Source organism: Saimiri boliviensis, chromosome 2 (genome assembly GCF_048565385.1).
Source record: "Saimiri boliviensis isolate mSaiBol1 chromosome 2, mSaiBol1.pri, whole genome shotgun sequence".
Taxonomy (NCBI): domain Eukaryota; kingdom Metazoa; phylum Chordata; class Mammalia; order Primates; family Cebidae; genus Saimiri; species Saimiri boliviensis.
The window spans coordinates 125,561,079-125,585,636 of record NC_133450.1 but is presented as its reverse complement, the minus strand read 5'-3'; positions in this window follow the sequence as shown (position 1 = coordinate 125,585,636).

Here is a 24,558-nt window from a genome sequence, read left to right as displayed (position 1 = left end):
CCAAATTGGTTCAAAAGAACAGAGTGCATTTGTTTCGGGGGCGACGTGTATTGGCCACAACCAGCAAAACGTCAATTCAGACTCTGTGGCATCTTCATAACCAACCTGAATTCCTAGTTGATGTTAGTTACTCTTCAAAGGTGAGCTAGTTGTCTAAACTGAGCGATGTTCCCCTCATTCTGACGGTCATTTTCCGGCCACATTGATTCAAATGGTGGTGTTCTCAACGTTTTGATCATTCCTACTGGCTGTCTGCCGGATCACTGATGGAGAAGTGTTTCTGCATTCACAGGGTCACTGTGGGCACTTCCCTGTGCTGGCAGCCCCTGGAATCACTTTTCCTTGAGACCAGCTCATCTGCAGGCACTTGTTTATAAAGCAGCCAGGGAAAGACTTGTTTTTGTGTTTGAAAGCTGCTCTGATGTGAGCAGTTGAAGGAGATGGACTTATATTCCTGCCTGAGTAACGATAACAGGAAACTTACCCAGGGGTAAGGCCTGTGATGGGGGCTGAGGATGCATGCCATAGATATTGGGATGCAGGTGTCAAGGAAAGAACAGAGCCCAGTGCCTCAACAACATTAGCAGTCTGGGCTTTTGGAAAAGTCACATAGCCACTTAGCTATTCAAGGGTGGTAATTTGTGTCTATCCATAATAATGAAAGTACTACTGATGAGTTTTTCTTTCTCAATTAAGACTCTGCTTTCTTTAGCCTCTGTGCATTTGCCCAAGTAGTTCACTTACCCTGAAAATCCTCTTTGAATTTGTCCAGCTGGCAAAGTTCCAGATTAAAAGCTTCTGTACCAGCCAGGTACTCTGAGCTCCCAAAGCATCCTCTGATAATGCAATATTTTTGTTATGTGATCAGCATGGATAGTTAGCTGGAATACACTGGTGTGGCCCTACAGTTGTTAAAATATCAAAGTGTTTAAGTTTTGGTTAGTAAACAGCTACATCTCAGGCCCCTAGAATTCCTCCCATTTCCCTTCCCCAGCTCTCTCCCGAAGTCTTCCCAAATTCCAGCAACTCAGCAATTAAAACTTGACCATCAGAGAGGGGATCTCTAGGACTCATTGTTGTGTCCAGCTTCTGTTGCCTGGTTGATGCCTGAATCTTACAGGCTTTTAATTATAATTATTCTCTTAGTTGCTTCCACCATCAAACTGAGTCTTATTCCCAGTGCCAAAACCATATAGTACCTGGAACTATGATGGTTAATGGAATGGATTTTTTGAGCATTCTTTTATGTACCAGATTCCAGGCTAGGCGATTTGCATACATGACAGGAGTCAGTAGTAATATTATTCTCCATTTCATTCTCACTGTTGGCGAAGGTTCAGGGAAGGATAGCATTTCCTGTCCAAGAACCAAATCTTACATTGCAGAAAGTAAAGTTGGATTGTCATAGAAGAGGAGGCACTAAAAAGGTGAAGGGAAAGAAATCATTTGACCAGAGGCAGGCACGTGTGTGTGGGTGGTGAGGGGTATGTATCACGGGGTGAGTAGCAAATGGTCATGCCCTACTCTCATGCAGCATCCAAGCGAGCCTGGCTTTCTGATGAGTACTACCTTGATGTTAGAAGGTGGGTAGATGGTGGTGATTAGACTCTAAGTGCTATGGCTTTTGTGGTGAGCAATCTGGGTGTCCTCACTTGGTATAGAGGAAGGAGATCCTGCTGCCTTTAACTGTCCTACATGGTATTGGGCAATGACATTTTAATGATGATGATGATGGGTCAGGGTTGAAGCTCTGCACCTGTTCTCTGATGCCACAGACACCCCATGTTCTTTTCTAATTCCCTAGAGAGATTGAAGAAAGTGCTCCAATAATAATAGAGGTTGATTTTTTTTTTCTTTCCACCATAGAGATTAGGGGTTTAGAGCCATATTTGAGATTTGATTTAAAAAATGAAGCAGGGGTGGACATGGTGGCTCATGCCTGTAATCCTACCACTTTGGAAGGCTGAGGTGGGTGGATCATGAGGTCAGGAGTTCAAGATCAGCCTGGCCAAGATGATGAAACCTTGTTTCTACTAAAAATACAAAAAATGAGCTGGGCATGGTGGCATGTGCCTATAATCCCAGCTAATTGGGAGGCTGAGGCAGGAGAATCACTTCAACCTGGGAGGCAGAGGTTATAGTGAGTCAAGATCACGCTACTGCGCTCCAGCCTGGATGACAGAGTGAGACTCCCTCTCATAAATAAATAAATAAAGCAATAAATGACATATCTTTTATCAATATAGCAAATTCATGCCAGCAGCACATATTGTTTCAAGCAATCTGTAATTAGGCTTGAAATCTAGAGCTTTCTCACAGTCATTTTGTTTTGTGCATGGAAGCGTCCACTTTTATGGCAAGGTTTTTGGTTAATGAATTCTTTAGAGGTAAATTTTAGATGAACGTGATCCATGCATGTAAAGTTGTCATGTCCTGCATTTTTATGTTTTTCTTTTTAAATCTTAAAGCAAATGATTATTAATCCCTTAAGTAACCTCACTTGTTACAGACATCTCATGAATGTCAGATCCAAATCCTAGTATTGGATCATGAAACTTGATTTAAAAGCAGCAGTTTCTTGGCCATTTCCAGAGAATTACATGTTTAGGGGAAAATGATTTAAACTCGGTATATTACAGAAGCAAAATAATTCTTTTCTTAACACTGTGTCAGTTAAGTAGACAATCCTCTTGGTTGGTTGGCTTTTGTTTGGTCCAGTTGGACTCAAAATACGAGCATGAGGCTGGGCGTGGTGGCTCATGCCTGTAATCCCAGCACTTTGGGAAGCTAAGGTTGGTGGATCACTTGAGGTCAGGAGTTCGAGATGAGTCTGGCCAACATGGGGAAACCCTGTCTCTACTAAAAATACAAAAATTACCCAGGCTTGGTGATAGGTGTCTGTAATCCCAGCTACTTGAGAGGTTGAGGCAGGAAAGGGAGAGAGAGGTTGGAGGTTGGAGTGAGCTGGGATCATACCGCTGCACTCCAGCCTGGACGACAGAATGAGACTGTCAAAAGAGGGAGGAACAACATGGATTATGGATATTTGGGGAAGTATGTATGGTTTTAAGTATCCTGTTCTCAGAATGATTTTTGGAATTGACAATATCTGGAAAATATGATGATAAATTTAGGACAACAAAAAGTTCACTTAAAGTAATAATACCACATGTCAGAGCTCCTTTAATCTTCACAATAGTGCATAGAAATCATCTTGGCAGTTAACATACCCATTTCTCAAACATGGAAACTCAGACTGAGGCAGGTTAATTGTCTTTAGATTATGGCACAAGGCTAATGAGACGAGGAAGGCTGGGACTAAACTGGGCTCCTTATTCTTCTTCTGGTGTACTGTCACTACAATGAACAGCGTATATGGAAGCCAGAGATCATATTGGACGGCAGAAGGGAGATGACGGTCAATGTAAGGTCCTCGCAAGCCGTTGGGCACATTTTCCAGGCATGGGCTGAGGAAGGCAGAAATGTGGGGGATGCCAAACCTAGAACTCACTTCAAACCCTTGCTGAATGGTGCTCAGAACACGCAAACTGGCCCGGCATGCATAAGGTGGAGTGAGCCATGCTCATTTCCACACAGGATCTGTTGCTTCCAGTGAATGCTCGTCTCTGTTGCTTGTGTATTTCTCCATTTTCTCATGGGCTTAAGCCATTTCCTCAGATTTTCCACAGAGGGGATTCTAGACAAGGAAGAAACAGTTCATGTACCATCTCTGTCTGATGTGGAAGACACAGGGGAGAAACATGGTCTCGTTAGAATGCATGGCTGGGACTGGCGTGCTGCTGGAAGTGCACATGGAGTGGCTGCCTGCCCCTTCCTTGTGCTTCTTCTATACATGCTGTTTGTGTCAAAAAGGACACAAGTGAAGGCTTAGAAGTCAACACCCAGCTACCAGCCCTGCTGGTTGTGAAGGAAGAACTAGGACTCATCATACAGAGCAAATGCAGCTGAATATGGTCGCAGCTGTTCTTGGTGGGTCACCTGGCACTTTGGGTAGTAGTTTTTATCAGCAGAGAAACATAAGTTTAGCTACTCAGGAGTAGAACAAGAATTCTGGAGGTTATGTGGTATGGTGAATGAGAGCACAGTTCTTTTGGTCACATAAGCCTGTTTGAAATCCTTCCCTGGCACATAGTAGCTCTGTGATCTTAGGCAAGTTTCTTAATCTTTTTTTCCCTCACTTTCCTCTTCTGTAAAATGGGGTTAATAGTGACTACCTTAGAGAGTTGTTGAGAGGGGAAAGGGGAGGGTGTAAAGTACTTGGCAATGAATTTGACATGTAAGTGTTCACCAAAGGGTAGCACCACCATCATCACCATGAGAATTTAGGTTTACTGTGGAATTGGAATTGAGACTGGGCGATAAGTCTTTCTTTGGTTATGATGCTGGTGACTACAGAGAACAAAAACCATAAAGAACGAAAGAACAAAGGAAGGAAGGAATAAAGAAGAAAGGAAACAGCCACAGATCTTCTCCAATCCTGCCTTCACCCTTTGTAGTATATATACATGTATATAATGGTGAGTTGAGTCTGTCTTCACATCAGCTGATGCTTTAAGTCTTTGTGATCCCCGTTAGGAAAGATGGTAGTGGAAATGATTCTGTGGCTCCACTTGACTTGAGTGTGAGGTAAGATTTGCTTGGAGGACATATCTACCTTCATCACAACTCAAGTCAGACCAGATACACTAAGGCATCCCTCAAAGGCCATATATATAAAATCTTTTTAGATGTACAAAGCTGCTTTAGAATTCACAGAGCTCCCTGAGAAACAAGTAGAGGAAACTTTGCTATCTGCATTTTATACACTGGAAAATTGACGGCTGAAGAGAAAATTGATGCCATGAAGCATGGGAAAGCCCCTAGCAAGTTGCGCAGCTCATAGCAGATGCTGATTTCCTTCATGATCGTTCTACTGAGAAATGGTGAAGCCAAAATTAGTCCTTGAGTCCACTGGCTGCTGATCCATGCTCTGTTCACCTCACAGCTGCCTTTCCCAATATCTTAACTTTGGGTTGGAAGAACACTTTTTTGAGGGGTAGATCCTCAGGCAGAAGTCTCTCCTCGTGGTCTGGAAGTGGGTGCTCAAACCTTCTCTAGGCCCTTTGCTTACCCTGGCCCAAGTTATTTGTGGAATACAGGGTGTCTGATCCTAGCTAAAGCAATGCTGTCTTTATTATGTCATGATCTATTATCCATGCTTTTACTGAGTTTGAAATAGCATCATATTTGCATAAGATTTCTCACCTGATTGCTAGGTGGTTCAGTTGCTGACAGTCCAAAGAGTCCCTGTAAGTACCTGTATTTTGATAGCTGTAGTGTGGGCAATTATATATTATATATATATATATATATATATATATATGTAATTGAAATATAATTGATATAATTGATAGCCAAGGCTATCCCAAGTGAATGAGTGAGTGAACTGGGTCACTGACTTGGCTGTGTGTAGAACAAGTCATTGATGTTTTCGGCAGGTAAAGCTCTTATTTATTCTCATTAATCATTCTCCCTCACCTCTAGTGCATTGGACAATGGATTTAGGGTTTTTGTGTCTACACTGAGAGTTCTATCTATAAAAGAGAAAATATCATAAAACAATATAAACCTTAGAACCCCATATTTGTTTTGTTGCGACAGATTCTAAGTACTTCTCTGCACTTGGAAGTCTGTTGCTAAAAGAAATGGTTACCTAAAAATAGATTTGTTCTTGGAAACTGACTTAGAAGTTTTGTCAGGCTTTCTTTTTGCACAGGTCAGATTTCCACAGCCAGGCAGTTTTCCAGACAAGGCAGCCCTCACCCTCCTCCTCACCCTGTGTTCTCTGTGGCCTTGCTATCCAGATAACTCTTTCTTTTCTTGACTCCCCTTTGGACCCTGACCTCCAGATTGTTTTGGGGGAAGCTCCCATTTGGATAACAGGGTACTGAGGAAGAGGGCATGGAGCTCTCCAGTAGCACTTCATAGCATCTTAAACCATGCTAGAGGCTGGTTCTCCTTGAGTTCCAAAAGCCATTGCTTCCACCTTTAGCTTTTCAAAGAGAGATGGATCTTTCATTTACTTTTCTCTTTCCAATATAATGCTCATTTATCTACTCATTGGTTCAAATATTGTTGATTCAAATATATAGATTTTTCAGCAGCTACTTTGTGCTAGGCTTTGATAACAAAAAGTTTTACCAGGGCAAATTTCCTGTATTCCAGGAACTCATTGTCAAGCACATTATTGGACTCACTGTTCCTTTCACTGCAGGGAGGAACAGTATCAAGAAACCCCTTTTCCTAATCTTAAACTGTATTTCCTCACTCCAAACTCCCACCTCTCTCACACAGCCAGATCACAGTCTCCAGGACTAAGCTCTTCATTGCCTTCCTTCCATGAAGCTTCTCATGGTCACCCCCACTCGACACCTTCCTCTTTACATCTATCACGTTTTGATTCGCATGACTTATTTCTTCATTTGTCATATATTTATGTATATGTCAATATATCTGAAACTATAAGCAGGTTTCTATGTAATAAGTACTCAATAAATATTTGTTAAATGTTGAACACATGTTTCTATCTTGTATTTCTCTAAAAGCTGCTTTCAGCTATAATGAAGGTGAATGGCTACCTGAAAAAGACACAGTGGGTCATTTCAAGGTTAGCAAAACAAAAATCTTGTAAAGGAAAGTGTTAACGACCCTTTGGGGCTATGCAGCCAGTGCTATCAAAACTAGTAGTGTGTGTTGTGTCATGGTGCCAGAGAAGGGAAGGGAGTATTTGGAGTAGCTGTGGAACCTTTCCAAGGGCTGTATTTTATTGATAACTTCCAGTTTTCAAGGTTTGTTTTTTTCTTTCGATTTTTGGGTAGGGCCGTAGGGCCTTAGAAAACTGGATAATTCATGAGAAAAATCCTGTTTCCTGACTCACCCAGGTTACAGTTTAGTCTTCTCCTCACTCGTCTCAGTATATGATGCCATATCTTGATTCAGCATCATCAGAACAGTAGAGGATTTTGGCCAAAGTCTCTCGTTAATGAGCAGTATCCATGAATCTCACACTTGCAGCCAGCTCAGGAAGAGTTTTCAGTCACTGTAAAATTCATGAAACATGGACACACTGATGAATGTAATATGGTCCTGCTTTAATGATTCAGAAGCACATCAGGGTTCTGTTTCAAGGGCATAATTTTGAGCAGCAGTCATAACTACAGTAGATATATGTGGATGATGGCTATTAGAAAATTCCCGTTAACTAACTGCTAGACTGGAAGGGACTAGCTCTTTTTCCCTTCACTTAGGAGTTAATAAATACATGAATTGGGGTGGCAATTAAGCTCACCCTTTTTTCTTTATACACCAATATTTCTGTTCATGATTATAGTCCCTGAGCAGGGTTGTGGATGCTGCCTCAGAGACCAGGAAAGAATTTTCCTAGTGGCACAACTTCGGGGACAACATTGCCCTGGAAATTTTTTCTCATTCTCCATTTGATCTCCAAAAATGATGCACTTATTCTGGAGAAAAATATATCACCTTTACAGAGATATAAGATGTATTGCTTTAATGCTTATGCAGTTGGGACGGGTTGGGATGCTTAGATAAAATACAATACAAAAATGCAAAACAATGTTCATTGGAATTTCAAATCATCTCCCCTGCACCTTTTAAACTACTTTGTATTTGTTGGTTATGTCCTGATGGAGCCATTAGACCTATGATTGTATAGTGTTTCCTTTTACATCTCTGTTTCCAAGTATTTTTGACATAGGGAGTATGTTTGTAAGCCAGAGAGGATTTTATCTTAAACAAAATGTAAGGAAAAAAACTATCCACAATTAAAATTAAAGAAGTTAGTGTTTTCAGATAGTATTTTGTATCTCTACATCTTGAGATTTTTTAAACATAATTTTGTTGATTTACACATTATCAGATATTTGTATTAGGATTTGGGACCTAAAACAAAGAAGGGATTTTCATTTAGAGAGGGAAACAAAGCCTATAGAGATGACTGGTTTGGAATAATTAATGTTGTCACAGAGGCAGGCTGCAAATGTCTCAATGTTCATTCCTAGTACTGGCATCATTTAGACACATAGGTGCTTGCTCTATAGCTTTCCTTGTGGCTATTTTATCTCTCTCTCTTTTTTTTTTTTTTGAAATTTAGCTTGTTATTGAGAATGTTTGCCTAAGCTAAAGAGCCCCAGCATAAACCAATGATCTGAGAAGTTTGGGGTTGAATTTAACACACCCCAAAGAAAGGCAAGATACTCTCTCAGGATATTCTCCATACCTATAGGTTCAAAATTTTCCTTCAGAGCTGCATAGAAAATATGTAATAGGTCTGCTAGAATTAAAGACAGGGTTTCATCTGAAAATGTCTCTATTCTCTATACTTTGAGGGCCCTAAAATTCAAATACAAGGCTTGAAAGGCAAGAAGGGCATGGAAACCCAGACATGTAATAATTTGCCTATGCTTCTAACACCTTTGCCCTAAGTAATCCCACAGAGCTGAACTTACACATCTTTTAAATATAGGAGAAATGAACTCATTAAATTTTAATAATCAACATGCTGCAACTAATTATAATGTGTCTTGTCTTAACTCGTGACTGCTGTATAATAAATTCAATTACTTTGGTTTTCTTTTCTATTTATATAAACCGATCTGCAGTGAAAGCAGAGTTGCAAACTGCCATGAATGAAGGGAATAAGTAAGCCTTAATTTTCAAATATGACCTCATTAGAGTGTGTGCGTGTGTGTGCGCGCGCGCGCATGCGCGCATGCGTGTATAAAATTTGTTTTTCTAAGGAGGAGAAAGTCAACACTTTTATAATTAGACACCCCCCTCCTTGGGCCTCAAGGGTGTCCTAATAAAGAAAATTTTATACATTGATGTGTTTCTCATCTCTTCATTTCTTTGTTCTATCGCCCTGTTGTTAATAACACCCTGCAGCAAAAAAATGTTTGTGAAGCTAAGAGCTGTCCAGATAAGAGAAAAGGTCACGATCTCCCTCCTGCGTGTTCATCAGCCAACGAACAACAATCTGAAAGTAAGAGGATGCCTGTCAATATAGAGTGGGCAGGCAGCAGCGTGCCATCAAATTGAAGGCAGCGAATGCTCACACAGTTGTACTGGGCTCCAACCTTAACCAAAAATCAATAATCAACAGAGTATTACAATATGAAGTGACTGAATCATGGGAGGCAGTGGTGGAGGGAGAGAACATGTGTGAAGCTTTGTAAATGCTAAAAACGAGGAACATGGGCTATTTCTCACCATCTTCAGATTCCTAACATAAATGTGTTATAGATGATTAATTGAATAAAGTAGAGTCGGAGAATCTCAGGCACGCCCATTTCATTAACAGCAGGTTTTTAAGATGAACTTCTAATTTGTGTAAAATAGAGAAATGAAGTTACTTGCTTCATTTCAAGACCAAATTTTGAGTCCAAGGAGTAATGTTAATTTATGTGTATCTTTTTTTGTTGTTGTTGATAGAGCAGAGACTTGCTCTGTCACCCAGGCTGGAGTGCAATGGCACAATCTCCACTCACTGCAACCTCTGCCTCCCAGGTTCAGGTGATTCTCCTACCTCAGCCTCCTGAGTAGCTGGGATTACAGGCATCTGCTACCTAGCCTGTAATTTTAGTAGAGACAGGGTTTCACCAGGTTCTCCAGACTGGTCTCGAACTCATGACTTCAGGTGATCCACCCACCTCTGCCGTCCAATGTGCTAGGATTACAGATGTGAGCCACCGTGCCCGGCTAATTTATGTGTATCTTATTATCATTAACTTAGATGATTGCATAAACAGCAACTGTGTCATAGGACAAATGTTATTCTTATGATGAGGTGGCAAAAATATCCTTGTGGCTAGATTTTAAAAGAACTGAGTGAAACGTCATCATTTTTTTGCAGATTAGTTCAAAGTCCCTTTCTTTCTTTCCTCAGAGGAGTGGGAAAACCTCCTCTTCCAGGAAGACTAATTTGATCCACTGGAGTTAAGGGAAGGATTTCCTCATCTTCAGGCCTAGAAACTAATTGTTTTCAGGCAACAGGGATTAATCTAACAGAAAAATTAAATAATAAGCAATGTAAAATTTAAAAGGGAAATTATACAAAACTTCTTTACTTGTGTGTATTTACTGGCTGCTTGCCGTAGGTTTGCGCCATTCCCCTGCTCATAACTCATGAGTAGTATTTCTGTTGGGAGAGGAAACACTGCAGCAACAAAACCACAAGACACGTTGTTAGGGTGAATGAGCCTGTAATAATGAGAGCTGTATTTTCCACTTTTCTTTAAAAGTGGAACTATTTCTCCCTTTATAGTAGTAATCCACTTATTTTACTTTGTTCTATTTTGTCTATCCCCCTATATATTTATGTACCTACCTACTATTTGCCATCTGTCTATCTACTAATCTGTTTATCTACCTGCCATCTATCTACTATCTTATCAATCTATTTACTATCCTTCAGTTTATGTATGTATGTATCTATCTATCTATGTATCTATGTATCTATCTATGTATCTATCTATCTATCTATATCTATCTATGTTATCAATCATCTATCACCTATTAATTTCTCCTATAACTAGTCAAGTTCTTTAAGTTTTAACTTTATTTGAGCCTGGAAAACATAGAACTGAGAGAAGGTTGTTTGTTTGTCTTTATGTTTTGGCATGCCTGATCATTCATAGAGTTTAGCCAGTTGACAGAAAATCCCACCTTGAAATTCTCTTTTAATTATTATCTCTTTCACAGCTCAAGATACCTTGCACCTCCTTTGGTGACAACCACCCCCTACCCCATATGGGCACACACAAATACACATGCACAGAGAACAAATATACCTCTAATATACCTTTATCAAAAATATAGAGTAAATAAAAAAAAAATCAAGACATGAAGAATGTGCCTACCGGAAATGACTGTTCTTATTTTTCTCCTGAATTTCCAAAAGAAACTCGGAGAAAGAACTGCTGATCAATTGTGAAGAATATGATCGCAATAAAAGTGAATATTAAGTGGGTTTGGGGTGGGGGCAGGCAGTGAAGACCAACTAGACCACAGCACCTGGTGAGGGGACACTTGGGGCCTCTCCGGGTGACTTCCCTGAACCCTTTGAAGTACATAGGCTGCATGGATGCATGGGTACCTGGAGCTCAGCTAGAATGCCAAATTTGATCTTTCCTCTCTCTCCTTCCTATTGCAGAGACAGAGGCAAGGACAAAAATGTTGCAGCTCTCGTACTATGAACCAGGATGTTTATTGGTGATTTCTGTATAATTTGCAGGGAGAACTAAGAATATGATCTGAGAACATTGGATTCAACTAAATATTCAAGCTTTAGGGTTAATAAACGTGAAAAGATTTTATGTAAGAATAATGGTAGCTTTATCTTCATTGTGCAGTACACAGGTTTTTAAAAAATCAAATACTGTGGAGCCTAATTCCTTAGCCTATACTTTAGGATCAAGAGTCTTTCCAAGGTCTGGGGCAAGCTACTCGGTGAGTGCTGCTAAAGGAGTCTACCGCATCCCAAGGCACATGGGGAGCACTGGTGAAGCTGAGGAGTGAAAGGTCCTAGGAATGGAGTTTTCTCTTTCGATTAACAGCTGCTTAAGCAGCCATCTAGAGAAGGCTTTTACAGAAAAATTCAGGTCAACCTATACCAGGTCAACTTCTATGCCTTGAAGAATAAGAATACAGTATTGCTATTCAGCACATAATACAATGCTCTTCACACAGAAATAAATCAATAAATGCTGTTGACTGGTGTCTGACTTTACTTAATGTCTACCCTTTTCGTGCCTCAAACTGCTTTGACAGTATTCATTCACTGAGTTTTTCAGCAGCCCTCTCTAACACACAAAATATATCCCCTTCCCCATAATTACACAATGAAGTCAAAGCAGTTAGGAGACTGGGTTCTTTCTAGGCCTCCATCTATTGCTAACATTGGCAGTCATATCACCTTTATGCTGCCACGATTTCTTCTCTGTAGAACAATGTATTTGAACCAATGAACTTCAAAAGTCAAGATTTCTCCCAGTTCCAAAATTAGGTCTTGAACTCTGATGACAGTGTTGCTGCAATAATTGCAACATATCTCTGCAATATTACGGTAGTACCATAATCATTATTAGCACTAAGTCCAGTGTTGACTGTGCCTTGCACTTTACATGTATGAGCTCACTTCAGCCTCACCATAGGCATAGAAAGTAGTTGCTGTTACTAACTGCATTTTACAGATGAGGAAACAGGCAGAGAGAAGCTCAGTAACTTGCTGGAGGTCACTCACCTGTTTGTGATGGGGCTGCTAGTTATTGTCCATTCAGTTAGATTTCAAACTCTTAAAGTTATGTTTTCTCCTTTTAATATTATCCTGAAGTCCCACTTTCAACATGCACACATGTACACACATGCACACATGCATACGCACACACCACACTACGCAGCCTTGCCCCTGGGTGATCCTTGGTATATTTCAGGTACTGGAACCCATAAAACTCTAAAATCCAATCTATTAATTTATAGGAACAGTGAATGGAATCAGCCACAATATCAGTTTATCCTAATACATAACCCATAACCCATAAAAATTTTCTTTTCTTCCCCAAAGTGTCCCAATTTATATATGTGACAAGGTTTCAAATTATATAAGTGACTGGAATTATATAAATGACAAGGTTGATTTTCATGTGTGACAAGTGGCATCAGTATTATTACTTTATAGTCACACTTCATGTTTGCCTAAATTACTGAATCAGGAGAAGATGAGAGCGTCAAATTATTCTCTGAAGGAAACCTTGTCTGAGTCAGTATTTTATTTTGTTGGACTCTCTGATAAGTATTGATTCGTGGATTGATGGACTGATTTGAATCTGAGGCTATACCAGACTTGGTAGAACAACTTCTTATACTTCTTAATTAAACTTTTAGGGGAGCAGAGGAGATTCTTTTTGAATTGATATTAATAATTGTCAGAAAAGAAGATTCTTGGAAGCAGGGCTATTTTGGTTTTCTTTGGATTCAGATGTGAATTTAAATATTACCTTCCCCACACCACTGCTCTATTAAAAACATAAGCGAATGGATAACAGTGTATTATGTTTTTATTACTAATCCCAAAGACCATGGTAGCTGCCTTTTTATTCATGTTTACATCAGGGCAAATTCTTCTGGCGTTTCCCGTTCAGATCAATGATCAGTGTGGGATCTGCAGTGTGGATGGATTTGACCTTCCTTGACCTCTTTTTCTCTAACATAAACCTGGGAAAATGAAAATCAGAAGAATACTGGGCAGACTGTTCAGCTTTCAGTAATCATGCAAAGCTAAATCCTCTTACTTGCTCACTGCTTGAGAATATTAGACTTCAACATGCTGTGGGCCACACTGTCATAAACACTGAATTCTTAGGGAGGAAACAAATTTGGATAATCAGTATTTTTGGGCCCAGTCTACCAGATACCTGAGAACTACAGCCTGAAGCAAAGAGGAGATCGAAGAGGATAAGCAGCAGAGCATCCCAAGATCATTTCTTGAGATATAAGACAGATCATTCTCCCCCGTGAGTGCAGGTGTTCTACTATCTCCTCAAACAGGGAATGGGAGAGGGCAGGGCTGGAAGGAGGCCTAGGGAATGAGACACGTCATTCTGAGTCCTGATCAATTGTTAGAATCCTATTTTTTTTTTTTTTTTACTTTCATCTGTGTATAATACATTTTCTTATCCTGTAGGGAAAGCTTACCTGGCACAGATGAATTTTGAAAAACTGCCCCATCAGCAAGTAGGCAAGTTATTACCTTGTTAATTAGGGTCACTGCTCACTAATAATTTAGCCAATAACATGGTATTTTTTTTAATAAGGCATTTATTGCATTTATTTCCTTTGGCTACAGCTATAATAAATACAGTGAAATTTATGAATTTATGAAGCTTTTATCTAACACAAATGCATTTGCCATGGTACTAAATTTTCTTCAAGTCTTCATATTCATGTTCCATTGCTGTCATGTTTTCTAAGCTCTGGAATACAAACTTTCTCCTCCCTAAGCAGGTTCATCTGTAGCAATACCTATTTTACAAGATTGCTTTAAAAATTAATGGAGATAATATGTATGAAATCGGCCTAAATACACATAGAAATTAGTAATGGAGAAAAAGAAATTATTTAATACATGGTATTTAAACAATAGGATAGCCTTCTGAAGAAAAATTAAATTGTATCCCTACTTCACTTAAACTTATCTACATTTCAAATGGTTTAAATATTTAATTACACACACACACACACACACACACACACACGTAAAACCATAAGTGTAGAGGAAAACATGAAAACATGGGCACTATGTTGGCATATGGATAGCCTTTGTAAACATAATCCAAACACTATAACAAAAATAAAGGCTTGATAACTATTGGCTACAGTAAGGTTTTTAAAAATCTATTGAAGAAACAAAATGCCATAAAGAAGATAAAAGAAAAACTTGGAAAATATATCTTCAACTTACATCACAAAAAACTTTTATTATATGAAGATCTCCTATAAATCAGTAAGATAAAGACTAATAACTCAAAATAAAAACAGACAAAAGGTATGAACAGATAATTCATCAAAAAAGAATGACAAATGGCTTATAACATGCCCTACTTAATTAATAAAAAGAAAATTTCAAATTGAGTTTTGCAATTGTTATGTTTACCAATTCTTAATGCGTTATGTAAGCTTGTTAGAAAGAAAACTATATAGATGTGTAACTATGATCTATATAGATATATAAATGTTCTATGTTCTATATAAAATACAAGAGCCTATAAAAGATTATATGATACATTTATTTGTCATATCTCTTTAGTCTCCTTTAATCTAGGAATAATTTCTCAGTCTTTTTTATTCTTCTTGACATTTTTAAAGAGTCAAGGCTAATGTTTTTATAGAATGTCCCACAGAAACCAAACCTGTATCAGAGAGCTCTCCTTCCTATTCCTGTTCCTTTACTGTATTTCTACTTATTTCTGTAGGTGCAATTTTGTATTTTATGATTTATTTCTCCCTATGTATTTGTAAGAGTAGATAGGTAATTTATATATATATATATATATATATATATATATATATATATATAATGTGTTTCCATAGTTTATCTTTTCATATATAGGAAGTAGTATACTACACATGTACTCTTCTGTGCTTTGCTTTTTAAATTAATAATATATCCATATTAATTTATATAGATCACTCTTGTGTTTTTGGATGGTTTTATAATATGCCATTGCGTAGATACTACATGGTTGATTCAACCAACATCTAGTGAGGGATATACAAGTTACTTCCAACATTTTGCAGTTACTATAATGCTGTAATAAATAACTTTATGCATATGTCATTGTATATTTTTAGGGTGAACTATCAATATTTGAGGCATATTAATAATGTTTTTGTCAAGATGCCATTTGTATGTTTCATGATACTTTTATATATTCCAGATACTGTTGTTAAGCAGTCTACCTAAAAAACAAGTAATAATCAGTCACTACATGTTAGGCAATATACTAAGATCATTAATATCTCTGCTAAAATATTATGGGTGTGCTATTTTGTTAGGCCACACAAGCAAAAGTAAAGGCCATACCGTTGCCCTCTTCTTCTTTCAGCTATTCTATTAGTTTGGTATTTGTCAAAAAGTGGGAGACCTATTAATGTCTTTAATATGCTTACAAACAAGTGATGACTACTATTAAGACTCATAATCCAGATCCGACTTCCAAGATGGCCGCCTAAGAACAGCTCAGGACTTCAGCTCCCAGTGAAAGTGCAGAGGGTGAGTGGACGCCGCATTTCCAGACGAACTCTTATTGCCCACAGACCAGGAGATACCCAGGCAGAGGGGTCGCCAGCGTCGCAGTCCCAGCCGGTGCGGCTGTTTTGGCCCCCGCGGGGCTGATTCCGCCCGCGCGGCTGCTGTGACCACTCCCTGTTGCTGCGGTTCTCCGTACAAAAGCCACTGGTCTGGGAGCCCTCTTAGCTGGCGAGCAGAGCCTTGAGACGGCAGAATAGCCCATTCATCTGAAATAGCGAGCCAGGCCAGGAGATTCCTAGGCAAAAAATCCGCCAGGAGCCGGTGCCGCGGTCCGAGCCGACTCCGTGAGTCGCAGCACGGGAGATCCCGGCGCCTTTTCAACAAGCGACCAGAACGCGGGGTCGTTCAACTTAAAAGAAAAGACTCTGAGTCAGGGAGCCAGGTGATCAGGCTCGGTTGGTCCCACCCCTCCACCCCCAACAACAACGAAAACAAAAACAGTAATTGGAAACCCTCTGGGTTGAGCCCTTCAAACCAAGCACAGCTGAACCGGGACGGTCCGGCTCCGTGGGGGAGGGGCTTCCGCCATTACTGAGACTCTCCACCGCTACGGAGGCAGGCTGCCGTTGCCGAGGCAACCCGCCGTTGCCGAGGCAACCTGCCACAACAGAGACAGTCCGCCATAACAGAGGCGGGGCCACCATTGCCCAGACAGTTCTAACTACGCCCATATAAAAAGGACTACAGGGAAGAGCTCAGGGCAGCTGGGCGGAGCCCACAGCAGCTCAGCAAAGCCCCTGTGGGCAGGCAGAGGCTAGGCGTGCTGCTAGCTGGGCGGGTCCGACCTGAAAAAAAAAAAAAAAAATCAAAAAAGGCAGTAGTGCAACGGAAACTCATAAAGCTCCAACTCCCTGGGACAGAGACAGACAACAGGTGGATAAACCCACAAAAATGGGTAGAAACCAGCGTAAAAAGGATGAAAACTCCCGAAACCAGAACACCTCTCCTCCTAAAAGTGATCACAACTCCTCACCAGCAAGGGAACCAGACCGGATGGAGAAGGAGGGTGATGAAATGACAGAATCAGACTTCAGAAGATGGGTAGTAAGAAACTACAATGAGCTAAAAGAACATGTTCTAACCCATCGCAAAGAAAATAGGAACCTTGAAAAAAGATTGGACGAACTGCTGACGAGAATGGACAGCATAGAGAGGAGAATAAGTGAATTGATGGAGCTGAAAAACGCAACACGAGAACTTCGTGAAGCATGCACAAGCTTCAACAGCCGAATTGACCAAGCAGAAGAAAGGATATCAGAGGTCGAAGACCAACTCAATGAAATAAAAAGAGAAGGCAAGAACAGAGAAAAAAGCGCAAAAAGGAATGAACAAAATCTTCAAGAAATGTGGGACTATGTGAAAAGACCTAATCTACGTCTGATAGGTGTACCTGAATGTGATGAAGAGAATGAAACCAAGCTGGAAAATACTCTTCAGGATATTATCCAGGAAAACTTCCCCAACCTAGCAAGGCAGACCAATATTCAAATCCAGGAAATACAGAGAACACCACAGAGATATTCCTCAAGAAGAGCAACTCCAAGGCACATAATCGTCAGATTCACCAGGGTTGAAATGAAAGAGAAAATGCTAAGGGCAGCCAGAGAGAAAGGTCAGGTTACCCACAAAGGGAAGCCCATTAGACTCACAGCAGATCTCTCAGCAGAAACCCTACAAGCCAGAAGAGACTGGGGGCCAATATTCAACATCCTTAAAGAAAAGAACTTTCAACCCAGAATCTCCTATCCAGCCAAACTCAGCTTCATAAGTGAAGGAAAAATAAAATCCTTTGTGAACAAGCAAGCACTCAGAGATTTCATCACCACCAAACCTGCTCTACAAGAACTCCTGAAAGAGGCTCTACACATATAAAGGAACAACCAGTACCAGCCACTCCAAAAACACACCAAATGGTAAAAGAGCATCAACACAATCAAGAATCTGCATCAACTAACCAACAAAACAGCCAGGTAGCATCAAAATGACAGCATCAAATTCACACATAACAATACTATCCCTAAATGTCAATGGACTAAATGCCCCAATCAAAAGACACAGACTGGCAAATTGGATAAAAAGCCAAAACCCATCAGTGTGCTGTATCCAGGAAACCCATCTTACATGCAAGGATACACAAAGGCTCAAAATAAAGGGATGGAGGAAGATCTACCAAGCAAATGGAGAGCAAAAAAAGGCAGGAGTTGCAATTCTCATCTCTGATAAAATAGACTTTAAAGCAACAAAGATCAAAAGAGACAAAGAAGGACATTACATAATGGTAAAAGGATCACTGCAACAAGAAGAGCTAACGATCCTAAATATATATGCACCCAATACAGGAGCACCCAGATACATAAGGCAAGTTCTTAATGACTTACAAAGAGACTTAGACTCCCACACAATAATAGTGGGAGACTTTAACACCCCATTGTCAATATTAGACAGATCAACCAGACAGAAAATCAACAAGGATATCCAGGACCTGAACACAGACCTGGAACGAGCAAACCTAATAGACATTTACAGAACTCTCCACCCCAAATCCACAGAATATACATTCTTCTCAGCACCACATCACACCTACTCTAAAATTGACCACATAATTGGCAATAAATCACTCCTCAGCAAATGCAAAAGAACAGAAATCATAACAAACAGTCTCTCAGACCACAGTGCAATCGAGTTAGAACTCAGAATGCAGAAACTAACTCAGAACCGCACAGCTTCATGGAAACTGAACAACTTGCTCTTGAATGTTGACTGGATAAACAATGAAATGAAGGCAGAAATAAAGATGTTCTTCGAAACCAATGAGAACGAAGACACAACATACCAGAATCTCTGGGACACATTTAAAGCAGTCTCTAGAGGAAAATATATAGCAATGAGTGCCCACATGAGAAGAAAGGAGAGATCTAAAATTGACACCCTATCATCAAAATTGAAAGAGCTAGAGGAGCAAGATCAAAAAAACTCAAAACCTAGCAGAAGACAGGAAATAACTAAGATCAGAGCAGAACTGAAGGAAATAGAGACACAAAAAACTCTTCAAAAAATCAATAAATCCAGGAGCTGGTTTTTTGAAAAGATCAACAAAATAGACAGACCACTAGCCAGATTAATAAAAAAGAAAAGAGAGAATAACCAAATTGATGCAATAAAAAACGATAAAGGGGATATCACCACAGATTCCACAGAAATCCAAACCATCATCAGAGATTATTACAAACAACTCTATGCACATAAACTAGTAAACCTGGAAGAAATGGATAAATTCCTGGACACCTGCAACCTCCCAAGCCTAAACCTGGAAGAAGCCGAAACCCTGAATAGACCAATAACATGGTCTGAAGTCGAGGCAGCAATAAAGAGCCTACCACCCAAAAAAAGCCCAGGTCCAGATGGGTTCACAGCTGAATTCTACCAGACATACAAGGAGGAGCTGATACCATTCCTTCTGAAACTATTCCAGACAATCCAAAAAGAGGGAATCCTTCCCAAATCATTTTACGAGACAAACATCATCCTGATACCAAAACCCGGCAGAGACTCAACAAGAAAAGAAAATTTCAGGCCAATATCCATGATGAACATAGATGCAAAAATCTTCAATAAAATACTGGCAAACCGATTGCAACAGCATATCAAAAAGCTCATCCACCATGATCAAGTAGGATTCATCCCGGGGATGCAAGGCTGGTTCAACATACGCAAGTCCATAAACGTAATTCACCACATAAACAGAACCAAAGACAAAAACCACATGATTATCTCGATTGATGCAGAAAAGGCTTTTGACAAAATTCAACAACCCTTTATGCTAAAAACCCTCAATAAACTAGGTATTGACGGAACGTATCTCAAAACAATAAAAGCTATTTACGACAAACCAACAGCCAATATCATACTGAATGGGCAAAAACTGGAAGCATTCCCTTTGAAATCAGGCACTAGACAAGGATGCCCTCTCTCACCACTCCTATTCAATATAGTACTGGATGTTCTAGCCAGAACAATCAGGCAAGAAAAAGAAATAAAGGGTATCCAAATTGGAAAGGAGGAAATCAAATTGTCTCTATTTGCAGATGACATGATTGTATATCTGGAAGACCCCATCATCTCAGCCCAAAATCTCCTGAAACTGATAAACAACTTCAGCAAAGTCTCAGGATACAAAATCAACGTGCAAAAATCACAAGCATTCCTATACACCAGTAATAGACTTCAAGAGAGCCAAATCAAGAACGAACTGCCATTCACAATTGCTACAAAGAGAATAAAGTACCTAGGAATACAACTAACAAGGAACGTAAAGGACCTCTTCAAGGAGAACTACAAGCCATTGCTCAACGAAATAAGAGAGGATACAAACAGATGGAGAAACATTCCATGTTCATGGTTAGGAAGAATCAACATCGTGAAAATGGCCATACTGCCCAAAGTAATTTACAGATTCAACGCTATTCCCATCAAGCTACCAATGACCTTCTTCACAGAACTGGAAAAAAACACCTTAAACTTCATATGGAACCAAAAGAGAGCCCGCATAGCCAAGTCAATTCTAAGCAAAAAGAACAAAGCGGGAGGCATCACACTACCGGACTTCAAACTATACTACAAGGCTACAGTAATCAAAACAGCATGGTACTGGTACCAAAACAGAGATATAGACCAATGGAACAGAACAGAGGCCTCACAGGAAATACAACATACCCACAACCATCTGATCTTCGACAAACCTGACAAAAACAAGCAATGGGGAAAGGACTCCCTGTTTAATAAATGGTGTTGGGAAAACTGGCTAGCCATGTGCAGAAAGCAGAAACAGGACCCCTTCCTGACACCTTACACCAAAATTAACTCCAGATGGATTAAAGACTTAAACATCAGACCTAATACCATAAAAACCTTAGAAGAAAATCTAGGCAAAACCATTCAGGACATAGGTGTAGGCAAGGACTTCATGACCAAAACGCCAAAAGCAATGGCAACAAAAGCCAAAATAGACAAATGGGACCTAATCAAACTCCACAGCTTCTGCACGGCAAAAGAAACAGTCAGTAGAGTGAATCGGCAACCAACAGAATGGGAAAAAATTTTTGCAGTCTACCCATCTGACAAGGGGCTGATATCCAGAATTTACAAAGAACTAAAGCAGATCTACAAGAAAAAAACAAACAAGCCCATTCAAAAATGGGCAAAGGATATGAACAGATACTTTACAAAAGAAGACATACAGGAGGCCAACAAACATATGAAAAAATGCTCATCATCACTGGTCATCAGAGAAATGCAAATTAAAACCACACTGAGATACCATCTCACACCAGTTAGAATGGCGATCATTAAAAAATCGGGAAACAACAGATGCTGGAGAGGATGTGGAGAAATAGGAACACTTTTACACTGTTGGTGGGAATGTAAATTAATTCAACCATTGTGGAAGACAGTGTGGCGATTCCTCAAGGACCTAAAAATAGAAATCCCATTTGACCCAGCAATCCCATTACTGGGTATATATCCAAAGGATTATAAATCATTCTACTACAAGGACACGTGCACACGAATGTTCATTGCAGCACTGTTTACAATAGCAAAGACCTGGAACCAACCCAAATGCCCAACGATGATAGACTGGATAGGGAAAATGTGGTACATATACACCATGGAATATTATGCAGCCATCAAAAACGATGAGTTCACGTCCTTTATAGGGACATGGATGAACCTGGAAACCATCATTCTCAGCAAACTGACACAAGAGCAGAAAATCAAACACCGTATATTCTCGCTCATAGGCGGGTGTTGAACAATGAGAACACATGGACACAGGGAGGGGAGCACTACACACTGGGGTCTGTTGGGGGGAAATGGGGGAGGGGTGGGGGGTGGGGAGGTGGGAAGAGATAGCATGGGGAGAAATGACAGATACAGGTGAGGGGACGGAAGGCAGCAAAGCACACTGCCATGTGTGTACCTATGCAACAATCTTGCATGTTCATCACATGTACCCCAAAACCTAAAATGCAATAAAAAAAAAAAGAAAAAAAAAAAAAGACTCATAATCCAAATCAACTCAAGCATTAGGATCTTATGAAAGAGAAATCCAAGGACATTGACTCAGTGAAGAAATTTAATATCAAATCCTCCACTGAGAATATCTCTGAAGCTCTGCAGAGATGCTTTGTATTTTCTGTAATTTTATGGGAAGTCAGGAAGCTAGAAACACTTTGAAGTCCCTTTGTCCTCTTTGTAGAGTCATCCTACCTTGTAAGTGGTTGGTTTAGGTTGGTTCAAAAACACCAGAAGCAACAAATTCGACATGAATTTCATTTATTTTTGAAACATTGTGTTTGTGTCATGAGTTTCGCTTTGGGAAATTTTGCTGGTGCTCTGTACCTGTCTGTTTTGTAAGGACCAGGAAGAGAGCAGATAAGCCGATGGCAAGAAGGAATGCAGGCCAGTGAGCCTGCTCTGATTCTAACGCTCTTTCTTATCTTGTCCTTTCCTACTCCAAGTCTTCTGCATCATTCACTCTCGAGGATTCTGTCTTCTGTTGCCTAGTGGAGCATCTGGGAGTGGAGACATAAGAGGCTCTGGGCAGTAAGCTGGAAGACAGTGTGCCCACGCACACAGCAGGCTCTGGGTGGGGGCTCCACTCCTATCTCTGCAGTTTCCCAGACATCTCTAACTTACCCTGTCCTCTCTTTTCCTGCTATTCTTTTTTTTTTTTTCTTTTTTCAGGCAATGCCTTGGTTATATATTTAATTTTCCCAATTACTTTCTGATTTTTTTTAAAGACAGATTTTTACTAAACATATACAAACAAGCATACTGACATGAAAAGTGAGGAGATTTATGAATTTCTGATTTTTGCGGTATTGGTGAGAATCAGATATCATTTAAAAATGTTACATTTCAGTATAAAAGAGCAGAGTCTACTAAATTGTTAGGGATTACAGAGTTTAAGAAAAAAAGAAAGTACTTGTTTGCTTTTAAATACGAAAAAGAACATTTAAACATGAACAGTATTCTCCACCAATAAACACAATAAAATTTTTCTCAGTTTATTTGTCCAATAGAATTAATTCATGTTCCAGTGGATCTTGAGTAAGCAATCTCACAAGCCCGTATGCACTTGAAATGAAAATAGTTCTGTAACCTGTAACCCTGACCCAGCCCACTGGTATGGCCTAAGAGTGTCTAAGTGATGCATCAGAAGTATGTACCCAATCTCTATTCTATCCTCTGGCTAGTCTATAGGATTCTGTCTAGTAGTAAAACTTTCCTTCCTATCTCATATTCTTCTAAACTTCTTACCTATGCTCACGTGAATTCTTATTATTCCCTTAGGCCTAGGTATTTGAGTCTCAGATACCAAAAACAGTCTTCCCTATGCTATGTCATCTTTCCCTCAAGGTAATGCATGCAGACTGTGACTGATGGGAAGAATGATAAAGGAGAATCATATCCAAAAACATTAGGCATTACTTCATGCCCCAATGCCTTGACTGCTTGCCCCATTCTCCTCATCTTCTTCCTTTCCAAACTCAATTAAAAGAATCATCTGCCCAAAGAGAATCAAACGTGATCTTACTTTCAACATTATTGTTTACTAGAGAACTATAAAACAGCAGGAGGTTTATGTAAGTGTTTTTTAAGCTGCTTACATCCATCATCCGTCTCTTCTCCTTGGTCATTCCTCATTTCAAAGTGGTCTTTGGTGACAAGTAGAGCTGGAACTGAATCCTGGCTTTGCAAGAGAAATAAGATTTCATGCTCACTTTCAACATCTGTAAAATGGGGATAACAAATTATCTATCAGAAATTTCTGATTAAGACTCAATAACAGATATTTACAGTATATAGAACAGTGTAGGTGGTTAGTACCTTCTCACCTCTGCCTTCTTCCTTCCTTTTGTTCTCTCTCCAAATATGTACCTATTGTTCAAATATTATCCTTAAAAATAATAAGGGAAACAACAATGGAATCAAAGATAACAAATCTCAATTCCTTAACCATCTTAATATTTTCACTTCCTAAGGTTCATGAATAATCTTTCATATTAAAGCAGGCGTCCCCAAACTACGGCCCACGGGCGCATGCGGCCCCCTGAGGCCATTTATCGGGCCCCCCGCCGCACTTCAGGAAGGGGCGCCTCTTTCATTGGTGGTCAGTGAGAGGAGCACAGTATGTGGCAGCCCTCCAACGGTCTGAGGGACAGTGAACTGGCCCCCTGTGTAAAAAGTTTGGGGACGCCTGTATTAACACAATCTAAAAATGAAAAAAAAAAATACTCTTTCAGCTTCTGTGAAAGAATATTTACTGTTTTCATTTTTAAATCATGAGATCAAGGATTTAAGGTGAAGGTAAGAGGGAAGCAGAGAGGAAAAAAGAGGGATGAAGATGAGATGGGATGATACAAGGTAAAAGGGAGTTGTAAGCATAAAGGCATGAGGGTTATGGCTTGTCTTGCAAAATAGAACAGATGAAGCATCCTCTCCAAGACAATTTTCTTCTTTTCTTATCCTCTGTGCTAAGATAATTTTTTTTTCAGATCATGATTACAGATTAATTTATGACTTCCCTTAATTGTCTGAGCAGTGCAGGGTTAATGTCCTGGTAAGGACAAGTTCTCTTTTACTTTATGAGAGCAATCACTTAATGAAAA